Genomic DNA, 12,478 nt, shown 5'->3' with positions numbered 1-12,478 from the left:
GAACCTTGTAGGTGCCCTAATGCACCTTAAAAATTGTTAGGTGTCGACTCTTCAAAATTGCAAAACCCCTTTCCCAAAATGAAAGAGTCGACCCACAACCAAAATGTCATGAATCCGATTCCGTGAAAGGGAAAAAGGGGCGCGAAAGCTTTATGTTGACATTAGTCAACATTAGTCTCCATTTAGTTTTATATTTTGTATCACACATTATTTTGTAATGTTGCCCATAGCCAAAGTATGATATTACATGTTCAGAGTCTCTTAGTCGCAAGTGGTACGCAAGGATAGATGAGGCACTAGGTATCGGTTTCGCCGCCGGACTCGGGGCATGACAAAGTGATATCAGAGCAGTTCTGTCCTAGGGAATCTACAAGCCGTGTCTAGTAGGGTCTTGATTATAAATGTGCGGTGCACCACATTATATAAGCAGGGGACTACAGGGCATTTAGGAATTGGTTACCCTTCTTACAAATCTAAATCGTGTTGTAGTAGCACTGAGTTATAGGAAATTTGAGCTAAACTTACGTGTTGACATTTGCATGCACAGATGACAGAAACTAGGAAGACTACGGCTAGCTAGAGGAGAGAAATAGCAGTAGGTAAGGGGACTAGCAGGGGCCCAATCGGAGTCGCAAGGAGAGACCCCTACCCAGTGATTACCGGCTCTCCCGGCAGCTGAGGAGATTCATAGGGACACCGCACACCCAGTTCCCTCACCGCTTCCATCAGATCAGGACTTGAGGAGTGCGGTGCATTTGTTGGCACAATTGGTAGCTACCCAACAATAGGCTAGGGCATCCGCTAGTGCAGGACCTTCTGAGGGATCTGGGAGTTCAAGGGTCCGAGTGTTTATAGCTCTGAATCCCCCAGAGTTCACGGGGACATATCAGAGGTAGGACCCGCAGGATTTCATAGATCAGCTTCAAAGATTTTTCGGGTTATGCATGCCAGGGAGAAAGAGGCAGTTGAGTTAGCAGCTTTTTGACTCCGAGATATAGTCATCCTTTGGTATAAGGGATGGGAAAGGTCTAGGGGACGTGATGCACCTCCTGCTATTTGGGAGAATTTTTCAGATGCCTTCCTTGACCAGTACCTACCACGAGAGATCCGACAGGCCCAACTCGATCAGTTTCTAGCCCTCAAGCAGGGCAATATGAGTGTTCGAGAATATAGTCTCTGTTTTGACTCATTGTCCATATATGCACCATCCATAGTTGCTATTATGCGGGATAGAATCCACAGGTTTATAGCAGGATTAGACCCAGAGTTGACCAAGGTGTGTGCCACCGTTGCATTGCAGGATAGTATGGATATCTCCCGGATTCAGGCATTTTCCTTGAATATAGAGAGGGGTAGGCGTAGGCAGCAGAGTACAGAGAGGACTGAGTTAGGGCAGCGTAAGAGGATGAGATTTGCCAGGTCTCAGGAGCAATCTCAGGATAGTTACAGGCCCCAGTACTTCGAACGGCCACCTAGACCTCCGCCACCTCAGCTACAGGGTTACAAGTATGACCGTTATACTCAGTCAGGACCAGGTGAGAGCTCCTAGGCATCAAGCTTGAAGCGACAACGAGGTTCGAGACAAAAAGGGCCATTTCTACCGTGATGTGCTATCTACGATTGAGGACACTTAGGCCAATGCCGAGCTGGTTCTGATGCTTGTTATACATTGTATGTCCGGGGCATATGATGCGAGATTGCCCGAATAGAGATTTTGGGGGAATGGCGCAACCAACAAATTCAGCAACAGGATTGGCTATGTCCGTGCATCCTTCAGGGCGCGAGTCTCAGTCTTCGGTTGGTAAAGGTCGAGGCTGAGGTAGAGGGTCCAGTTCAGGTGGTAGCCAGAATCGTATCTATGCGCTAGCAGGTCGACATAACCAAGAGTCTTTACCAGACGTTGTGACAGGTATGTTGACCATTTGTTCTCACGATGTTTATGCCTTGATAGACCCAGGATCTACTTTATCATGTATTACCCCATTTGTCGCGCAGAAATTTGGTATAGTGCCTGAAATACTAAGTGATCCTTTTGCGGTATCTACACTGGTTGAAGAATCTATTATCGCTAGATGCATTTACCAAGGTTGTACAATATCAGTTTGTGGTCGTCGGACCTCAGCGCTATCATGGGCATGGACTGGTTGGCAACTTGTTATTCCACAGTTGATTGTCGAGCAAAGACAGCCAGATTTTATTTTTTGGGTGAGCCAGTCCTTGAATGGGTAGGTAATACAGCGACACCCAGAGGCAGGTTTATTCCCTATTTGAAGGCGAGGAAAATGATCGCAAAAGGGTGCATTTATCATATTGTGCAAGTTAAAGATGCAGATGATGAGATACCTACACTTCAGTCTATTCCAGTAGTAAAGGAGTACACAGATGTATTTCCAGATGAACTTCCAGGTATTCCTCTAGAGCGAGAGATTGATTTTGGCATTGATTTGCTTCCACGAATGCAACCAATATCCCTCCCTCCGTATAGAATGGCACCTGCCGAATTGAAGGAGTTGAAGGAGCATGTAAAAGATTTGTTGGAGAAAGGTTTCATCAGACCCAGTACTTCACCTTGGGGTGCACCGGTACTGTTTGTACGAAAGAAAGATGACTCGCTAAGGATGTGTATCGATTATAGGCAACTGAACAAGGTAACTATTAAGAATAAGTATCCTCTTCCAAGGATAGATGAGGCACTAGGTGCCGGTCTCGCCCCCGGGCTCGGGGCGTGACAAAGTGGTACGTAACACATCATTAGGAACGCGAATGCTTATATTGCACGATCTAAGATAAGAAGAGAGGATAACATCCTATATGTCCTGTAACTTCTTGTCTATAAGTATGGTGCACGACACACCCATAAACAAGACTCTACTAGATATGGTCTTTAGATAACCCTAGGACAGAACTGCTCTGATGTACATATAGCATCCGTGAAGGTTTTATGGAGAAGTAAGAAGGTGGAAGAGATGACGTGGGAAGTAGAGGAAGAAATAAAGTCTAAATACCCTGACCTATTTCAAATTGAAGATATGAATCTAGGGTATAAACTCTCAAGCTAGTAGGTCATCAGGTAAACTCTCATTTTTAACTCTCAAAATTTATAATGGACAGTTGCGTGGAGCCAAGTGTTGCTATTTATAGACAGTGGCCATGTGTCGCACGTATATTAAGTTTTATGGCTGCGTACAGGTTGGTTTCAGTCAGATGTACGGAAGAGACTCCGGCAAAAATGTTCCCAAAGTATCTAAGAATAGACATTCGAGGATGAATGTTTCTAAGAGGGGAAGGATGTTACATCTCGCATTTTTTTTTCGTACGTTAAAGTTTCGTATTCAGTAAATTGACGTAAACTCGAGGATGATATTATCTGGAGGTTAGCATATTTATGCTATTTGTAACAAGCGATAAATAAGTATCATGAAGGATAAATGATGCATGAATTAGAGAAAACGAGTTTCGTTGAAAGTGACCAATTTGAAATAAAATACGGGTCGAGCGATAATACCCGATAATTATGAACTAGTACCGTGCAAGGTATCATATGACCACGGTAGTATAATATATAAAGTATATATGAACTGTATTTTAAAAATAAATAAAATTTTAAGTAATTTGTGGTAATTTTTAAATTATGTGCGTAATTGATTAATTATCGGGTAACGGGACATTATCCAGTTAACTAATAAGTGGATAAAAATTAACTAAAATACACCACTCTTCACGTGGCACAAGGACACCAATTTAAAGATATGACTCATAAACAATTGTAGAGAGGTGTCTAAATCCTATCACATTGTAGGAATCTGATAAGCTAAAAAAAAGTGATATTATCACAATTTAGTACCAAAGCCATTCAAAGGCTAGAACCAGACATGTTTTCCACCAAAACCAAATGAATTTAATATTATTCTTTCAAAACTTATGAAGAATCAGAAACATTTTCCTCAAAAACGTTTGTGTATTTGTTCAAGAACCAAGTTTTAGTTGGAACAAGTTTTAGTCAAGAACCAAAAAAATGTTGGAACAAGTTTTAGTTAAGTCCATCTCTGTCTTTGTTCAAAAACATTAGAAGCAAAGCAGAACAAGTTCATTCAAGTGTAATTTCATTCATATTTCGCAGAAACAGGTATGTTAAGGCTAAGTTTTTCCTTCATTCTAGCATGATATCGTAATTACACAAGTTGGATAACGAGGCATAAAGACAAATTCGTATCCCGTAATTTACGTATATTTTGCTAGTCTCACAAATTACATATATTTTCCTAGTTTTGTAAGTTACCATATTCTTCTTATTGGGACTGCATATTCAGTTGAGTATTTCCTTTTTCCGGTCAAAAGAGCAGAGAGTTTACATATATACGGTATTAAAAGTATTTTCATTACCATCAAGCTATAATCGATAGGCAGGCCTCTATTGGGCAACCTCTGATCAGATGGTAAGTTATATACCGAGCCTGCTGTGGTCGAACGCCTATGAGCGAGCCCAGTTGGTCGAGATACAGAGCGTAGTATGGTCGAGCGCCTATGAGCGAGCCTACTACGGCAGAGCAGTTATATATATATATATATATATATATATATATATATATATATATATATATATACCGAGCCTTATAGGGCCGGACAACTATTTTACTCACTATATTGAGAGAGTTAGGTCAGTATCAGCAGATAAGCATATCTTCAGATTTTCTTTGACTCCCAGTTGTTTTCAGTTATTGTATTATCAGTTCAGTTTCAGCTTCAGTATATTGCCTTACATACTCGATACATTATTTTGTACTGACTTCCCTTTCTGGGGGTGCTGCATTTCATGCGTGCAGGTTCAGACAGACAGACGGGTAGACCTCCTCAGTAGGTGTTGTCCGAGTTCAGCTTTATCGATAAGCTCCCCTTCTTTCGGAGTTGCCGGGTCTAGTAGTGTGGTGTATATCTAGTGTATATATGTAGATAGGTTATGGGTAAGTCGGGGTCCTGTTTCAATCACAGTACATCTATCAGTAGAGGCTCTTAGACATATCATGTCGGTTAGTGTAGTATGTTGGGCTTGTAGGCCCTGTACATATATTTTGTTGGCTTGTCAGTTGTAGTAATTATAACGGCCTTGCCGGCCCAACTTTATGTTGACATTAGTCAGCATTAGTCTCCATTTAGTTTTATATTTTATATCGCATATTATCTTGTAATATGGCCCATAGCCAAAGCATGACATTACATGTTCAGAGTCTCTTAGTCGCAAGTGGTACACAAGGATAGATGAGACACTAGGTGCCGGTCTCGCCCCCATGCTCGGGGCGTGACACAAGTCTATACTGTTATGAAGATAATTGATGATTGCGATCTCCTAAAGGATTACTGCCACTCTTCACTCCATGACACATTCAGTGTAAAATATCTTCTTAGAAAATTCCAAATACATTAATGAAAACTAAATTAAGTTGTCTATAAGTATGTTACCTTCAAAAATTAATGTTTATTTTATGATATTTTTCATTGTAATAGGATTCAGAGATTCCTGAGGGACAAAGTTCGGGTGGAGAGAAGCTATTTGGGGTAATCATCCAAAAATTAATAAAGTTTATTAGTTATTTAGTTCTTAAGCAATAGTAAAAATTATACAATCAAGACCTTTACCGCTCTCCAACTGCTTCTGCACTTTTTCTATTTTTGTAGGATTTTATGGCCGAAAGTCAAATTATGTCTATTTCACAAACTCCTATTAAAAAGCATATCAGAAAGTGGATCATCTGTGGTAGAAGATGGTGATGATTGGAAAGCAAAAGTATCTCCTTTGAAGACGTATGACAAGAGAACTAGATCCTCCAATAAGGCATCAGGAGTAGTAGTAGATGACGACCTTAATTGTCAACTTTCTAGCAACAAAGTTCGAAAAGTGATAAAAAAAGAAAAGAATCCATAATTGGCTGTACTGGAACGACATTATCTATAAAATTTTATTTTTCCTTCTCTAAGTAGGTTTTGAAAGGAAATACTGGCAGTCGGCAATCATTTCTTAGTTTTCTCTGTCAGCTATTTTTTTTCCTGAACATGTTAGTTATTTGAACTAATCGAATGCTGAATATATTTGTTGGTGAAGTCAAGATTTAAATTGAGCCTTTCAATATTTGTACGATACACATTCGATAGTCGTTAGCTCATACTTGGGACTGTCCGTGAAACTTTAGAAATTTGTTGCATATTCTATTACGTAGCTAAGTGTTGCAGTTGCTAAGAAGCAAATTTATAGGTTGTTTTTTTTGGATTCAACATATGAGTTTTTGGTGCCTTGTGAACTGCTTTTATGCGGTTTTAAGTGATTATTTACACGGCTATTCTTTATTTATTATCATGGTGGGTCGATGGAGTTTAAGGGTGGTTTTAATGTAGGTTTAGAGGTAATTCATGGCTGGTCTGCAGCAATTATGGCGGCTTTAGAGCTGCATTTTCAAGGGATTCAAGTGACCTTTCGGACTGTTTTTTTTGTGTGTGTGGAGATTTTCATTGTGTTTTTCTTTTTGTTTTCATGGTTGATTTGACAAAATCTTTAAAAAGTTGCTGCATATTATGTTAAACAACTAAGTGTTGCACTTGCTAAGAAGCAAATTTATAGGTTGTCGTGGTAGGTCAATGGAGCTTAAGTGTGATTTTAATGGAGGTTTATAGGTGATTCATGGTTGGTTTGCAGCAACTATGGTGGCTTTAGAGCTGCATTTTTAAAGAGTTTAGGTGACCTTTTGGACCCTTTTTTTTTTGCAGATTTTTGCTGCATTTTTCTTTTGATTTTCATGGTTGATTTGACAACAACTATGGTAATTGGAACTCTATGTATTTAATGGTTAGTAGTATAGTTTAACCAAATGCTTGAGCAGTTATTTGTACATTGACATAATTGTTTTCACTAGAGTGGCAATGTATTGTGGAATTTGTAGCCAGAGACAAACATAATGTGTACACAAGAAAATTATAACCATTTACATGATTGTCAATGCTAATTCATACATACCCAAAGTTTCTATGAGGGGAGAAGAATATATTTGGCTAAGAAAATTGCATAAGCAGCAATGATTGATGGAGCATAACAAAGCATGTTGTACCCTAAAAGAGAGAATTCTGCTATGTAGCTGGCCAAGCATTCCAACTGCAGTACAGAACCTGTACAAGATTATAAGATTTTAATCAACTCTTCCTTTCATATTCATGAGGCTCAGGGCCCAAAAAGTGTGAATTCTGAACTCAAAACTGATATTTTCTTTTTTGTTTCCTATATATAATATGTTGGAGAACTATAAACTTTATGTGAAGAGATTACCTCATTAAGTCTCTTTTAATCAGAAAATAGTACAGAGATAGTAAACTACAGGTATTCTGCATAAATTATGACAGTCCAACTGATAGTTTTTGATGTATTAATCAGGTTAATTTGTATCCAGAGACAAACACAATTTTCGCACAATAAATTTGCAACATTGAAGACATCATTGATATTCAAATCATTGAAATATGTTGTTAAAACTAAAACAAATGAAGCGAATGACATTTTGTATCTTACAATTTGGAGTCCGCTGAAAATTCGGTAGAAGTCCTTGGAAGTGGTAATATCAATAAATCCTATCTTTGGCGCTACACATTCATTCATTAGTTTTATGTACATTAAAGAAAAGGTCTTTATTCGTCGGCGATAGCTGGCTTACTAAGAAAATAAGAAGCAAAAATCATATTTGATGATAAGCATTTGCTCCAAATTACTGAACGAGCAATCAATCTTCTATCAAAAGACAAAATAATTAAACTACCAATTCTTGTGGTAATCTCTCAATCTGAGAATCCCTCTCCTCCTATACTCTTGACATTGTCGCCTAATGACATTCACGAATACAAAATTCTCTTGGCAGTACTCTATTTCAATTTTACAATAAAGTGGACAAAAAGCTGAATTTGATCCGATTAGTATCTATTATACTTCAGGAACAACGTCACTATTCAAATGAGTTGTGTACAATCATAGCGGTGCGGATCTCAGTATTATTAGTATGTTTCTGATTTTTAAAATAGGTTCGAAGCCTACATATCTTTGCATGAACGCTATGCTTATCTTTTTGGATTACAGAACAATGGAGGAGAGCAAACTATTTCTATAATTATTGAATATTTAGGTTGAAAGAGTGATATATAAAAGCATGAGTTAGCTTATGTATTGAGTAAATTGTAAACCAAAAAATAATTCTATTTTTCAACTAAAGTTAGAAAGGGAGTAACCAAAGTTGGAAGGAAACAGAGGAAATGTAATAAAGATAATTCTGCTAACATTCATGACTAGCGTAAAGTTATAGCTTTTTGTTTTTCTTATCAGAGCCTTTTACCTTTATGATGAACCAAAGTAAGAATGCAATGAAGATAATTCTATTTTTCAACCAAAGTTATTTTGTTCTTTAAGAAGCTTCGGAATTTCTCACACCTTATTTTGTTCCTTTGTGTCTACCGTATTTTACAAATAATATTTTCTTATAAAAATTATATTTAATATTTTTTTGCGCAACGCCCAGGTACGGATACTAGTGGATATCAGGGGCGGACCCACATGGAGTCAAGAGGGTTCATATGAACCCGCTTCATCGAAAAATAACATTGTATATATAGGTATATTTTTTCTGTCTTCAAACAAGTAAATGTATAAATATAATTTTGAACCCACTTCAAACAAGTAAATCGCTTAGCCTGTTGGTAAAGAGGGTTCAAATTTTCCATATGGTCCTGAGTTTGAAACCGGCTAGTCACATATGATCTCTATTTTTGTTTTTTGAACCCGCTTCATAAAAATCCTGGGTCCACCACTGATGGATATCGAATATCAAATGATTAAATCAGTGAAAAAGAAAGAAGAAAAACAAACATTACTCTGCTTCCATCCAAAATGAAAGTCCTAATTGCTAAAAAAAATTATTTGATTTTATTAAATCAGAAAAAGGGCCAAAATAAAAAAGCATGATTACGAGCTTCTATCCAAAAGAAAGTCCTAATTGCTAAAAAAGTTTCCTTCAATTTTCACGATATTAACTTTTCTATTTTTAGAACTCTACCCCCTAGACCTCTAATTAAGGAAAAAAGATCCAGTCAAGTAATGTTGCCTCAAATAGTGTTCAAAAGTTAATTAGATAACGTTTGGCCATAGATTCTCAAATTTATTTTGAACAATTTGATTTGGGTAAAATTTGGTTTGAAGAAGAAAATGTGTTTGGAGATGGAGAAGAAGAGAGTAAGAGAGGGGGCGGATGGTTTTTTTTGTGTTTTTAGGGTTTTTGTTTTGTGTTGTGTTTTGAAAAATGAAGAAGGGTGTTGGGTATTTGGGTTAATGGGGCGGACCGGGTCGACATGCAAGTTCGAAACAAATATATGTACAGAGCAAGTAGGATGCATCAGAATGGTCTTTTCATTTCAGGTTGCTAGTCCTAGATGGACTCAACCCCTGTGTTGAGTCCCCTAAGTCAAATGCAACGTGATGCAAATAAGCGTTCCTACTAGGGATCCGGCATGAGGTTTAGTTATACTAGGTTTATAACCTGGGTATATGTTCTAGACTGTGTACCCGAGCGGACAACTCGAGTCGAGGAGGGGGCAACTTACCGGGAACCAAAAGGCCATCCGACTTCGTAACTTATCCGTCCTCTTTCTTATTTCAGGTATTGACACTAACAGAATAGGGAGCCTCGACCAGCGAGCTTCTCCCCGGAGGTAAGAAGAGAAAGGTTTCGGCACAGTTTATATACAGTTCAGATAATATCAAAGCGGTAAAAGCAGCATTTAGCACATTAGGCTCAAATATGTAAAAATCAGATAAAACCAAATATAACAATTTATCTAAGCTCGAATTCTAACCCTAAACCAGAGATTCTGGGTTCGTTCCCCAGCAGAGTCGCCAGAGCTGTCACACCTCCTTTTTACGCCCCCGCTAGGATACAAGGGAGTTTTTTCCAATTAAAGGACAATCGAAACGGGATTTATTTATTTATTTTAGAGTCGCCACTTGGGAGATTTAGGGTGTCCCAAGTCACCAATTTTAATCCCGAATCGAGGAAAAGAATGACTCTGTTTAACAGTCTGCGCACCAGAAATCCGGATAAGGAATTCTGTTAACCCGGGAGAAGGTGTTAGGCATTCCCGAGTTCCATGGTTCTAGCACGGTCGCTCAACTGTTATATTTGGATTGATTATCTGATTTTATACAAATATGAACTTATGTGCAAATTTTATCTTTTTACCGCTTTCATAATTGTTATTATTATTTTTACAAGAATGTGAACATCGTTTAAAAACATGTCTTTGGATTGCGTCACATAAAATGCACCCGTGATCCGGAACGTATTTTTATTCAATGTTTTAGGATTTGGATTTGGGTCGCATAAATGCGCACCCATGTTTAAGAATGTATTATTATTAAATCGTGCCTAAAGCGATTAGCGTATTATTATTTATGGGTAAGACTGTGGAATTCACTAAACAGTCCATCCCGAATTCTAAATACTCAATTAAATATTTATTGAGGGCCCCGCAATTAGTGCATTTTATTGGGCGAGGCTCATCTCATTTTATTTTTAAAAGGACAGTCCTAAAATGCCTACATTTTTTATTGAAATTTGTCTCTACAAAATAAAGGAGAAATATCTTAATTTATTTACATGTTATTACCTAGTTACATTATACTAGGCATGTTCTCAGTTTGTCAAATTAAAAAAAACATAGCAATTCTAATTTTAATCCTAGACCATTTAGATGCTGAAATTAACCAATATTATTTAACTAAAAAAATTTCTACCAACTTCCTACTAGATGGCCTATTCGTTTGATTTTTGATTCGACGGAATTACTACACCATTTATTTATTTTTAGGCAATAGATGTAGATAGTTCATTTGTTAAGCTATCGTCGAATGTTCCACTATATGTATTAAATATCTACATGATTCTGATTTTTTGCAAGCTACATAATTTATACATACAAATAAAATTCAGAATATAATTAAATATAATTCAGAATTTCAACTCTTCATTTTTTCGTATTCATGCTTCATATTTCGGATTACAATAACCAGCGTGTCAGTTGTGTACCTGATATTGGAAGCAAAAGAAAATGAAGATGAGAATCAGCAGCAGTAATAACAGTACAACACAGCAGCAACAATCCAGCAACAGTAACAACCCAGGAACAGAGTTTGCAAACCGGTGGAGTATTAATCCCAAAACAAAGCTTCAAGCTTTGATGACACAACAACAATTAATGCTAATTTCAAACAATGAAAGAAAGCAGAAGATTTTTTAGTTTTTTTTTTATTTGAAAGTTTGAATATTTTTCGGAATTTTTCTCTCTTAAATATTCAGCTCTTTTTTTTTCCTCTTATTCTCTGTCCGTTTTTTTTTCTCTTTTTTTTCTCTATCTCTGTATTTTTTATCTGTGTCCTTCTCCAAAATCTGATTTCAAGACTTCTTATATATAACCCATCCCATAAATCTTTCAATTAATTAAAATCAATACTTTTTCTCTACCCAACCCATTATCTTCCCACTCATCCCCATTACATTAAATAAACATATCACACCACCCCATTATATTTTGTCCCCCATGCCTAACATAAAATAATACAAGATTCCCCCACTAAATTTTGTCTTGTCCCCCCTTTATATTAAATAACCATATCACAACCCACCCCATTTCATTTTGTCCCCCATGCTTCATATAAACAATTACAAAATATACAATTCCTAAACTACCCCTCCGACCTTATTGCAATTACAAATCTACCCCTGAATGCAATGTCATTTACCAAATTACCCCCATCAGCTCTAAACACTCAATTAATCATAACTTGACCAAAATATGATCAAGATGACCAACTTCTCAACAATCTTCAACAACAATTATATGAACGCGATGAACAACACAACTCAAAATTAATGGAATGAATTAACCATATCGGGAACCAATCCTGGTTAATTTAGACCATGAATGTATGAGCAAGAACACAACAATACGAACAACAAAACACATGATTCAAACTAAATTAACAAATCAAAGACAAACATAAACTCACATTAAATCACTGGATTTAAACATGAACTTCAAACAAAGATGAACATGAACTAAATCTATTTTTAACAACAAACATGACGGATTCACATGACTCAAATAACATTAATAATTTCTGGAAAATACATAACAACATGAAACAAATTGAAGAACTAACCAATTAAATTTCAATTTGAATCTAACAAACATTACACTAACAAATATTCGCTTAAACAACAATACAAACATGAAATAAACATGAAAAATAACTAATTAATCTTTCATTTGAAATCTGAAAAATTAATTTAACAAACAACACATGAACATGAACTAAAAATTAATTCAAACGATAAACAAAACAAACATTTTCCGATTTTAGATTCGAAAATATTAAAGCAAAATACGGACAAAATAAAACTCA

The sequence above is a fragment of the Nicotiana tabacum genome, chromosome 3, assembly GCF_000715075.1.
Source record: "Nicotiana tabacum cultivar K326 chromosome 3, ASM71507v2, whole genome shotgun sequence".
In the NCBI taxonomy this organism is placed as follows: domain Eukaryota; kingdom Viridiplantae; phylum Streptophyta; class Magnoliopsida; order Solanales; family Solanaceae; genus Nicotiana; species Nicotiana tabacum.
This window is presented reverse-complemented; position numbering follows the sequence as displayed.